This window comes from Triturus cristatus, chromosome 1_1, assembly GCF_964204655.1.
Source record: "Triturus cristatus chromosome 1_1, aTriCri1.1, whole genome shotgun sequence".
NCBI classification, from domain to species: domain Eukaryota; kingdom Metazoa; phylum Chordata; class Amphibia; order Caudata; family Salamandridae; genus Triturus; species Triturus cristatus.
This window is the reverse complement of record NC_140579.1, coordinates 825727844-825740792: the sequence shown is the minus strand read 5'-3', so window position 1 is coordinate 825740792 and position 12949 is coordinate 825727844. Positions and strand designations below refer to the sequence as shown.

Below are 12949 nucleotides of genomic sequence, written 5' to 3'. Positions count from 1 at the left end.
GAAATGAAAAGACTAAGCCAGGAGGTAAAGTCTTCAACCAGAACGATCCTGATTGGTGTATCATAGCCATGCTCTATCGTGGTTGGCCTTAATTTACACATAGGTCCCGGACTACTGCAACCACTGATTACCTTTGTCGCTTTGTGCTTTTTGGCACTATGTTTCAGTAAAAATTTAAAATTTCAGGTCTGCGGTTGCCCTTATTGCATTTTTTTTTATTTTTGTGTCATTTTGCATATTAAATCTTATTCCAATTTTCTAAATCTGTTAGGGATTTGTATTGCTTGTTGTTTTGACTTTATTATTTTTTGGTACTGCATAAATGCTTTGCGCATTGCCCTAAGGTTAATTTAGTGACTTTCAGGGTTCACTTTGACACGAGTTTTTGATTATTCCTTGGAGTGGGCAGTCACCTACCCCAAACAATAAGCCATATTTCTTAAAGTTATTGCTGCAAAAATATGGACTTTTCTTTGCTCTGATATTTCCTTTGATCTGTACATTTGTGACTAGAACACAACAGACATCAGATGAGAAAGTCCAGCCCCTACATTTGTCAACGTTTTGTGAGTCAGACATCTGTGAGGGTCTTACCTTTAATTGTATGCTCTCAGTGTTGTCATATCCGACCCACTCAGCACCTTTATAGGAATAAGGCACTTTCTGCTCTTCGATCCATACTGTTGTAGCCCCGTTTCGAAATTTCCAGATCTGGTGAAGAAGAGAGTGGCAATGAGGAACATGACCTCTCAAAACAAAACTATCCCAATGAGGCTAAAACAAAGCTCACAGTGACCTGATCCTGCGACAGCTTCTTATCTGAATATTGGCTGTACAAGGTGCCTTTATACACGAATCCCCAGATCCATAGGCATATATGGGAGACTATATATTTTACCCACCTTGCTATTATGGTCCTCTCAATTAGTCCCCATTGACAAATTGATAACCAGCTATGGCCTATAAGAGTGGATGTTAATGTCTTTAGTGTGACCAAGTCTGATTTTACCATATTTTTTTTCTGTGCATTTCCAACAATACGTGTGGATCAGGCCAGGGTAATCTGTCAGCAAAGATTTTAAAACCACGAAAGTGCCCAGGAGGAACATGTAGTTTGGGCCAAGGCTTCTAGACAAATATTTGGATATATGCCTGTGGTGAATGGAAGGTTATCCAAAGCTTGGTCTGTAATTATAGGAGAAATAATAAAAATCTCAAAAAAATTAGCTACATTGGCTCTTAACAAAACGAGAAAAATAGGGACAGAATGATATTCTGACAAGAACTAAGAAAGGCATTCACCCAAAGAAGGAAGTCAAGTGAGGCTTAGTGCTGAGCTGGGAACATAATGGAGCAGCAGAAGGGCACGAGTGGGAACAAGATGCATATTGTAGTTTGAGGCACAAGATGCTGTTTATCTAGCCCTTTCCCTTTCGCGCAACTGATTCAGGGACCCAGAATAAACCAAGTGCAATCTAAGTTTTACAAGTGATGATTTGCCATGTGCAAGTCTGGCCGGTGGGGATTGCTTGGTAAACATTGTCGGATGTGTGTGATGAATCCCGTTTCTCACTGCCAGCCTGTAGTGATGCTAAAAACCACCAGGAGCTGAAAGACTCGACACAACCCTCCCCTCTCATGGTAGAAAGCATTTACTGCACCAGAGACACTGTGGGATCTCGCCTTACATGTGGGTGTGCCACACAGCACGGACTGTAGAAATGGAGCCGGCAGCCAGACAGGTAAGATGAATTTCTTTATTGTAAGAAAGTAAGGGGAGAGCACGGGAACCAGCCCTACACAGAGGACCGCTAACTCCAACTGACAACCTAAACATTCTCCACTAGAATCCCCCATGAATATAGTATTCTTTTTTTCATGGAAAAATGACAACCGAACACCACACACCTTCCCCCTTAAATAAAAGCAACAACAAAATAACGGCAGAGTGATGGAAGATAACAAGGTACAGTAAAGGGGTAAGGAGTGGATGTACATGGTAAGAAGACAAAACAACCGTAAGGAAAAATTATAGTGAAGAGCACTAAGACTCGATAACAAAGTCTTTTAGCTTGGTTGACATGGTTACAATTCTTCCACATCTGGTAACCTTACAATTGCCAACATTGGAAGGTGTGTTCACCTCCTCAAACGTTCCTTGCGGAGCTAGAGCAATCTGACCAGCAGACATTTCTGGGCTGACAAGATGAGGAAAAACCTCATTCTGAGAAGGAGGAAGCTGAGAACTTCCAAGTAAACCATCAGTAGGACTAACAAGTGAAGGTTCAAATGGCAATGAAACATCGTTCCAATATTGTAACGGCCAAGAGTTAGATGTTTCGGCACAGTATTTTGCCAAGACAAAACACTGTTGCATTTACCAAGTTTGCTGAGGTGCCACACTTTCCCGTCACTCAACCTTGCTGAGCACTTAAATACTTCCAAGACATTTAAAGGAGAAGAAAGGAACTGTCCCTCTTACATTCTTTGCCAGACAGTTTAACACACACCGAATCCCCATGTTTGAGAGCACAATTTTTAACCTTATTCTTTTGGTCATAGTAATTCTTGTATAGTTTGTGAGCCTTCTCCAAATTGTCTTTTGCCACAAACGGTGAACATTTGGTTTGATACTTTTGAGACATCCAGACAACATTATCTTTAGTATAAGGAACTCTGCCCTTCACAATTCTAAAAGGACTGAAACCTGTGACTGAAGGAGAAATTCTCTAGGCCAAAATCATCTTGTTTAATTCAATTTCTCAAACTTTCCCAGCATTGATGGGCCCTTGGGCACTACCCATAATGACCCTGTTGAAACGTTCAACAGCTCCATTGCAAGCTGGGTGGTAAACAGGAGTTTTTCTTTCATTAACACCATTCCTACACAAAAAAGCAGAATACAATTTGGCAGTAAATTAAGGGCCATTTTCGCTTATAAGAGATTTGGGAATCCCTTCTCTAAGAAAAGTCTTCTCTAAAAACTTCACAATATTAGGAGAGTCATCCTTCTCCATAATTTCTAGTCCCGGCCACTTAGAAAACAGGTCAATTAAAACAACAATAAATTTAGCAGTACCATCCTTGTTTAAAATGGGACCTAAAATGTCAATAGACAAATTACAACATGAACCAGAAGGCAGTTCAACGTCACCTAAGGATGGCCTAAAGGTTTGTAAAGATTTATCAGAAGAAGCACAATGAATGCAATTTCGTACAAATTTCACCATCTCTGTGTCAATGCCAGGCCACCAATAACCAGACTTAACTCTTTGTTTAGATTTAACAATACCAAGCTGACCTTCATGATTTAATTCAAGAATCCTAGACCGTAATTTACTGGGTGGAACAATTCTATTCCCTCGTAGGAGAAAACCCAAGTCTGAGACTGACAACTTGTCTCACAACTCCCAGAAACTTCTACTTATACCTTTAACATCACATTTACTGGGCCATACAAGCAAAACAAATTCCTTAATCATGTTTAAGGTTTCATCTTTAGTATAACAGATTGCCACTCCTCCAAACCAATGGCTTGTACACCCTAATCAGAATTAATGCTGGCAAAGCTGCAGACATGCCAAGGGTCATCAATAACATCACCCTCTAAAACACTGATGGAGGCGCTGCTCACAAAATCGGCAACAACGTTTTTCTTGCCAGGCAAATAAAGAACATCATAAGCATAGTCTAACAGACTAAGTGACATCCTAGCTAAGCGTGGCGTAGCTTTGCTTGCACCTTCCGTGGTAAGTACCTTGACTAATGGCTTGTGGTCCGAACGTATAGTAAACTCCGTGCCCCACATGTACTGCCTGAATTTCTTTGTGGCCCAAACACATGCTAGCATCTCCTTCTCGATCACAGAATACTTGGATTCAGCATATGTGAGGGCTCTAGAAGCGAAAGAGATGGTGCTTTCCTTACCTCCTGTGGACACTTGGGATAAGACAGCGCCCAACCCCTTGCCACTAGCATCAGTAGTCAAATAGGTGTGAGAATTAACATCAAAACCTTGCAAAGGAACGGCATTACAAATGTCCTTTTTAATGCAGATGAACTCATTTTGCAGATTCTCTTTCCAAAAGAACTCTTGACGTACTTTAAGAAGTTGTATCTCATGCCAAAGGTTTTTTCCGCGAAGTCCCTGACAAACTTTGAGTAGATCTCAGCGAGCCCTAAAAAGGATTGAACACCATCCTTGGAGGTAGGAGCAGGAGCATAGTCAATAGCTTTTATAGTGCTGCTTTTGGGAAATACACCATTATCACTCACTACATGTCCCAGATAAGAAACAGAGTGTCTGCAAAATTTAAATTTTTCTAATTCAGCAGTAATCCCACTGTCTCTTAACTTGGACAAGACAGAATGCAGTGTGACATCATGTTCCTCCTTACTTTGCCCATAATCATCTTGAAAGTAAGTCACGTGAGGGAAATCCTTACAAAGGCGGTGCATCAATCTTTGAAAAAGCGCTGCCGCGGATGCAAGCCCAAACGGCATGCGAATAAATCTAAAACAACCATGGGTGTAATAAAAGCGGTGAGATATTTGCTGTCAGGGTGTAGTTGTTTCTGTTGGTACGCTGAGGACAGGTCTATTGTAGAAAACCATTTAATTCCTTTAGTAAGACTCAGTAACTCATTTATTTTTGGTAGGGGAAATTTGTCCACTACAATTCTCTTATTAAGGTCTCTTAAATCAACACAAAGCCTGAATTTGCCATTGGCTTTACAAGCTACGACTAAAGGGGGAAGCCATTCAGAACATTTCACTGGTTCAATAAAACCCTTCTTTAATAATCCTTCAAGTTCCTCAGCTACTTCTTGCTTTACACTAAAGGGTATATTACGAGCTTTGTGAAAAAGAGGTCCAACATCTTTTTTGAGCAAAATGCGATGAACTAAATCTTTGAGTTTACCCACAGTGCCAGAAAATACACTCGGATATTTGTTTTTAAGTTCTTCCATCATTTTGTGTTCATCAGTGTCGAGAGAAAATACTTGGTCAATGCCATTGGGGTTCAATATTATACCTAAGGCTTTTTGGTCTACCCACCCCAAAACGGAAGGTCCACATATAACTTACTAACGGTATTTCTACCTTTCAATTAGAAATTAATGTTTCTGAAACCTAACATAGGTATCTTTTCACCAGTAAAGGTAACCAGGTGTAAGTCAGAAATGTTTAGATCAGCACCCAGAGTTGGTATGAAGTCGTTTTTCCATAACTTTTGGTTAATGATTGTGTACAGAGAACTGGAGTCCACAACAATCGAAATTCTAACACCTCCAATTAGCACATCACAAATGGGTTTGGATTTGGAACAACCATCAAGATTAAGCACAGGAGCATCAACACATAATACACTTTCAGAATTTGAGTTATGCTCATCCGAATGTTCGGATTCAGATTGTTCATTAAACAACGTTACCCTTCGGGATTTTTTAATTTTGTGTCTACACACCTTTGAGAAATGCCAATGATGCCACAATAAAGACATTTCGCTTTCAATGCGGGACATCCTTTATCAGAAGCAAGATGCACTTTGCTATCACACTTGAAACAAAACATATTTTCCAGTTTGGGAAAGTCCTTAAAACCTTTTTTTAAAGGTTCACAATCTTTGTTTTTGCCTTTATAAGAGACTTTACAAACAACAGAATTGTTACTACTACCCATATCAGAAGATGTTGAAGGATGTACAATGGCTTTGGCACACCTCTTAGACATTTCACTTTTCTTAGTGAGAACAACTACATCATTAAGAGGTGCATCGCCAACAACCCAAAGATGTTCTTGAAGATTGGAGTCGTTGGTGTGCATAATAACTTGATCTCTTACTAGATCATCATGAAGAGAACCACATTTGCAAGATATGGCTAGCTTTTTAAGTGCTGACACATAATCATCAATAGGTTCTGATTTGCCCTGTTTCCTTTGGAAGAAATTAAATCTGTCTATTGCAGCACACACATTAGGTTGGTAGTAATTGTCTAAGTCTTCTAAGGCATTTAGGAATACATTTTGCTCAGCACCAACTCTGGGTTTCTTTTCCATTTGATTAAAAACACGCAAACATTCAGGTCGAAATTATGTAGAAGTATTTTTTTCTTCTTTGCTGGAGAAAACTCATCACTTCCCTCTTCTTCAATGGCACTAAGATAATTTAGAAAGTACTCCTTCCATTCTGGCCATTTCATAGGAGGTTCATCGTGAGACGGTAAAAACGTAAAGGAGGAGTCAACGGAAAAGTTTGGGTGCACATAGTAAACCTAAGGGAGGGAAAAAAAATTAAAGAGAAAAGAAAAGCACACAATAATATATAAGTCAAGGATGCAACCAAAGATGAGTTGAAAGTGACACACAATTGATAAGATGCGAGAAAAAAGTGTGCGTGTCATTGAAGTTCAAGTAGAGAACGCAGTAGGTAAGTGCACCAGAAGATGTACTTATAAATTGTAGAGTGCTTGAGAGGTGTGCGCATCACTGGATACAATGGACCACACAATCCCACCCCCATAGCCAAAATGTAGAAATGGAGCCGGCAGCCAGGCAGGTAAGATGAATTTCTTTATTGTAAGAAAGGGGAGAGCATGGGAACCGGTCCTATGCAGAGGACCGTTAACTCCAACTGACAACCTAAACATTCTCCACTAGAATCCCCCATAAATATAGTATTCTGTTGTCATGGAACCATGACAACCGAACACCACACGGACTTACTTCATAATATGGCCACATGCTTCTTTCTTTTATGTAAGGGCTTACAGTTCAATGCCCTGAGATGGGGGCCTCACAATAGGGCCACATGCTTCTTTCTTTTATGTACGAGCTTACAGTTCCATGCCCTGAGATGGGGGCCCCGACTCCGGTGTCTGATGATGACAGCTTGAAGGTTTGTCCATAGAATAGGACCCCGAGAGTGAGCTTTTCTGCTGGGGCCCCATTGTCCCTCCAGTATCTCATAGCAGAGTCCTATTGGAATAAATGATTTTCGCCATAAATAGTCTGTCAGAGTACATTCTCCTGTAGTGTCATTTTTCAACAGTTGGAAAGTGCTTCGAAGGGGCATCAGTTACCTGCTACCTGAGCAGACCTCGACCTGAGCATCAAATCTAAAAACTTGGACGCCTGTTGCAGCTCATCACTAACATGCATGCCTCTTGTGTGGTTATGCACCCTGTTTTAATGTTTTTTGGAGGAGGCTTACTGTAATTCTGACTTTGTTTATGATTATGGTTATTAGCACACTTGCTGCTAAACTTGAAGAATTTGAAATCACCTTCATGAAGAATACATATGGTGGGGTCTACCACTGGCAGTGATGTCCCAAGCTCCTGCTAGGGTGATTTGTAAGCTCAGTGGTATTGGTGTGGGTGGAGAACAGCCTGCATCCCTTTGAACTCACAGCAGCCCAGAGGGATGTGCCAGGGAAGGAAATAAGTTGGGTACAGTACAGTAATAAAGGTTTTCACCCTTTAAAGCACATCTGCTCTGGACTTATTGGCCATAGCCTTCCATTTATTGCCCTAATGTGCCACACCTTTCAAGTGTTGGAGTGCACGTATGTGGGTAAGTCAGTGCAAGAGGCCAAGGGAGGACAGATAGAATCACCTATGAATCTGTGAACTCTTGAATGCAAGTGGAGCAGCAGGGTTGCTTGATTTGTCCATAGAGAATGAGATGGCCATAGGGCTTTGAATGCTTTGCCAGATCTTGTCTGGCTAGGTCTAGGATCCCATTCAGGATCATTCAGTACCCTTGGCCTGGGGGATTGTATCGTATAGTATGGTTTGCTATGTTATGTTGGGTTGTAAAGTGCAGTAGCTAGCCTTAAGTGGGGGTCCTGGTGCTGAAGATGAGACTATTCCAGTCCAGGTTGTTAAAAAGCCACTTTTTGAGTTGCTTTTTAAATTGACGATGGCTAGAAACTTGGCGGAAAAATGGAGACAGAGTGTTCCAGTTCTTTGCAGTCACATATGAGACTGAACATCCATCTGTTCTGATGTGATGAGTGATAGCAAGATCAAGGATAGCAAACGAATAGCATGTGTGGGATGGTAAAGGAGAGTTTTTTGTATAGATAAAGAGGACCAGTAATGTGCAGTGTGAACAGGACTCTCTCATGCATGGGAGAGCCAATGTAAGTTTCTGAGATGCATAGAGATAGGGAGTCAGCAGGTTGTGTACCAGACAAGCATCTGAGTTTTGAATAATCTGAAGTCTCTGCATCAAATGGGATGAATCCCCTGCATAGAGGGCGTTTTCATAGTCTAAGTGAGAGGTAATAAGTGCCTGGACCACTATTTCATCGCTGCCAATGAGGGAATCCCTTAATTAGCATTTTTTAGAATGATTGACCTGAGATGGGTCATAGAGAGCCAGGCAGGACCACCACATATGCTGCAAATCAGCAGAAGCCAAATGGCATGGTTCTTTTTGGGAAGTAGTGGTTGAGCTGCTTTGGTGTCAGGTAAGATTGATGTAAAATAGAGAATATATGCTTTAACACTTGGCATTCCTAGAAACTCGTTGGGGATAATCCAGAGCCTGATCCCACTCTGTGTCATATAACACCCACCGTACATCATCCTCACGTGCCCCGCTGAGCTGCCAATGGGAATCCAGTGTTTTTACAATCAGCTTAATTTATCCACCTTATCAAGTGACGCCCAGTCCCATATGCAGCAGAGGCTGTATAACAGAGTGCGTTTGGGGGTTCTCATCATGTGTGGACCAGAGGTTGCAGCATATATTACGCAGCTGTCTGTATGTGAGAAACTGCTCCTGTGGAATGGCATGGTCAGGGACAAGTTGGTCGAAGGTAAGGAGGAGGCTATCCACAAAGAGGTCTTCTACTGTGATCAGAGAGTGGTCATGCCAGTTACTCAGGTCACTGGCTGAATAGGATATGGGAAATCGTAGCAGGCCTGCTGGGGGAGTGCTGGGGCGTAGGGTGGAATGAGACGTGTGAGGTGGGAAACGCTTATAATTACATTTACAGACAATCCTGACATGCAGTGACCATGTGGTCTGGAGTGTAAATTTGGGAAATAGGACGTTTTGAAGTGTGTATGATTTAAGGGGACCGGATCTGTTATATCGCTCCCATGAGCTGCCCTGCTAACCACTGTGGAACCTACTGTAATTGTGCTGCTAAGTAGTAAAAATCAAACAATGGGCCCTGAGTCTGCCTCTTCCTACTGGCAGTTGCAGTTTTTTCAGTGCAATCCGATGGTGCTTGTCTACCCCGATAAGCTCCCCTAACATAGTATCGGGTTCCTGACAAAAAGCATCTTGGGGGAATGGGGGAATGGGGGTGGGGGGGGGTTGATGTGGACATTTACAAAATAGTAGAGCAACCTGGGTAAGATTATCATTTTGGATAGGGCTTTTTTCACAGTTGTAGCTAAGGGAAAATGTTTACAGAACTCCACTTGAGATTTTAGTGCATAAAGGGCTCTCCTTGGGGTACCTTCATATAAATCAGATGGGTAGTGGTAGAGGAGAACTCAAAGATAATGAACTATGTCACCTTTCCAGTTCAGTAGGGTCCCTCTGAGTCGCACCTCAAGTGGGGTTCCAGACAAATGCTCCAAGGGTGTATGCTGAATAAGTGGTGACAAAAAAAGTCCCTCTCCATCACTTTTGTAAGTGCTGCAGTTCCCCAACCATGGTGTGAGTTTCTTGAAGGAATATGATTTATGCATTTTGACATTTAATGTATGAGTAGGCAGAGTAGTGCTTTCTCGCCGTATGCATAATGCACACATTCAGGGTCAGCAACCTGGTCTTAGCGGATGGGGCCACAGAGTGGGTTGAAGTGTGAGCCTTATCGGGACAACTGGGTGCATCCTGGTGAGCCTTCCCAGCTGTGCTAATGCACCTACCCACCCTCTGCGAATTGAGTGATGCATGCATACCTGGCAAAAATGCTTGGTGGTGAACTGGGTTTACATCGGAACAAAGAAAACAAGACTTGTGGCCTACTTCAAATAGCCTGTATAGAAAAACAGTGGTCCTAGACAATTTTTATTTGGAAAGTATTCTTTAAATCAAAATCTATATACAAGGGACACATAGAGATCAAATCATAAATGTACCCCAGTTATTTCTCAATTTGATTAAGTATATCCTCAAATGACACACAAGCACCTTACATAGCTTCAATAGTGACTATTTAATTTCACAGTTATTATAACAGATCACTGTAGACAATGCTTCAAAACAGAAAGCGGGTTGCTCCAGGGGCAGTGCGAAGGAGTGTGCTCATGAGAATAGAACAGATATATAGGGAGGGAAATCAAGGAATACATTTGAAAACTCAATTACATATGGTTATATCCTTAGTAAACTGGTCGTGGTTTACAGTAGCACCAGTCTTACAATGGGGCCTGTCTCTCATAGATCAGCAAGTTATTTGCTGTTTCTTGATGATGAACAGAGTATATTCATCTGTTAAAAGGCAGGGCTGGGATGAAGTAGGGTACAGGCCCACTAGGGGAAAATTTCGACGTTTCGACCATGACGCATGGAGGGTAGTTTGTATCCTCTGCAGGCAGGTCTTCCTGAGGACGGGGAGAGGTAAGGGGAGGGAGACAACCTATGATGAGATGAAGTCAGGATTACAGCCCCTCAGGTGGCGGTCCGCATTAATTCAGCAGTGAATTGAATAGGTATGAAGAAATCGGTATGAAGGATTCAAGGCTGCAGTGTAGATTGAATCAAATCACTGGTAAATAATTTGCCCATGGCATCTCATTAGGCTTTCACAGCGCAGTCCCGGTGATCCGCGCTGTACTTCATGAGGCACTTCAAATGGCTGCACGCCCAAACTGACTAGAGCGTTGAAATATTAAGTAAGATGGGGCCGTGACTTAACAATAGAGAGAGAACAGTGCGTAAGTAGGGTTAAGCCCTATATTTCAGCATCTGATCTGAATGGAGTTCAGCTGTGGTGAAGTTGAGGGGCACCCTAACATCTGTGTGCTGAGGGTTCATGTTGACATAGTCCTTGGACAGCGTGCAGCCACAGTGGTGGCACACAATACTCAATGTTCAGAGCCGAACTCGGCTGCATCCTACTACTGTCCATTGGTAGTCCAGTCTATATTAAGCCATTTGCTGTCTGCGGGGTCACCAACGCTTGATTTGAGAACCTTGGCTGGAGCCATCCGTCATTGTGGAGTCGTCATCTGATGATAAAATTTGTGGACCCTTCTTCCCTTCCGAGATGCTTACTCCATCCACCAGAGACTCCGCTGCCTGGAGGGCCCAACGACTGTGAAGTGCACCCACTTCCCTGCCCCTGAACCTTCCCTTGGCATCATGTCAGCCACCCCTATGGGAGGGTGCATTGTATGTGTAAGGTAGGACATGCTCTGATGTGTGTAGCATGTCCTATTAGTGAATTACACCCAATTTCGTTTTTCACTACTGTAAGGCTACCTATTCTCCATAGGCCAGAATGGGAGGTTTTGGCTATTACATTCTATAGTCCTAGCTGACACACAGAACATGGTAGAAAAACAAATTTAGTATGCCTGAGCTCAGAATATTGAAATACATCTTTTAGTGAAGGTTATTTTTATATTCTGTGTTTGAAACTACCACTTTTAGAGTATAGGTACTTTCTTGCCTAAGCCTTCCAGTGTGCTCTGCTATTATGTGTATTGGCTATCTGGTTTTGGAGGGACAGGGCAGGCTGAGTCAGACGTAGGTTGAATAGAGAGATCTGCCTTGGTGTGAGGGGAGGGGTAGCTCCTGCACTTGAATAGGGCTGTGCCTGGCAAGGTGAATGCTGGCTCCACCTCCCACTGTGCGTCTGAAGGCAGACCCCCTCTTTCTGAAAGGAAGGATGCAGCCTGGTAAACAAAGTGCTCCAAGGCTGGGCAGAACTGGTTCTGGCTGGGTTCAGAGACTTGTGGCTCCTAAGAACAAAGACTTTGGGGGTATAAATACTTGTGCCCCAACCCCTACAATTTGTATTGCTCCTGGACAACAACAAGAACCTCTGTCCGTGTGACTACAGGAATCTGAAGGAGAAGGACTGTCCTTGTGCTTGTGTGCTGTTTCTTGGACTGGCCTGCAGTGGTTACTACTGGACTTGAAAGAAGAGGAAAAGGACTTTGAAGGAACTTTTATTTTGTGGCTACAGCAATTACCCAAGGGCTAGAAGAGAGAAAGCCTCCTGCATGAGTCTCAGGCACACCAGACTCCACCACCAGCCTCCTGTGTCCTCCCAGCGAGGATTGCTATCTGCAGGTGAGGCTCCTGTGAGTTCCAGGGCCTCTAGTTCTACTGCTGAGAAAAGAGTGCTGAAAATCGTCGCTAACCCCCGTTAGCGGGCCGCTGCAGCTGGTGAGCGTGAGAAAAATTGTCGCTCTGCTGCCGCCGAGCGCTCGCTACCGGAGATAGTCGCATCACCCATCAGCGGGCCTGAAAACGCCCGCTATCCCAAAGATTATCGCATCACCCATCAGCGGGCCTGAAAATGCCCGCTATCCCGAAGATCGTCGCAGAGCCTGTCAGCGGGTCTGAAAACGCTCGCTAACCCAAGTTATTGAATCGCCTGTCAGCGGGTCTGAAAACGCTCGCTAACCCAAGGATTGTTGCATTGCCTGTTAGCGTGCCCCAAAGTGCTCGCTAACCCCAAATCATCGCATCAAGCTCATCGCAGCGCGGACGCCGAGCGTTCGCCATTTTCCCCGCATCGCATCAGAATCGTCGCTCCCTCGCGGAGCGCCATATTCTTTCATCGCAGCAAGATCGCACACGCAACAGGCTCGGTGCATCATCCTCCCTTAGCGGCAAGGATTTTATCGCATCACCGGCTTAGCGTGAAGAAGTTTGTCGCTTTATCCTGCCCGCAACCCAGCGCATCATCCTCCCTTGCGGTCAGGATTCAACGCATCGCTGGTTAGCGTGAGGAAATTTATCGCTACAA

At 43.3% G+C, this 12949-nt stretch overlaps 1 pseudogene across 1 annotated transcript in view; it reads right to left on the bottom strand.

The window, feature by feature from the left end:
• Nucleotides 1-12949, bottom strand: part of LOC146871127 (acidic mammalian chitinase-like) — a 285562-nt pseudogene that overhangs the window by 13128 nt on the left and 259485 nt on the right. Inside the window, exons 7-8 of the transcript XR_014979029.1 lie at nt 6796-6978; nt 595-711 (exon numbers count right to left, since the gene is read on the bottom strand). The product of XR_014979029.1 is annotated as an acidic mammalian chitinase-like (transcript). The remainder of the gene's footprint in view (nt 1-594; nt 712-6795; nt 6979-12949) is intronic.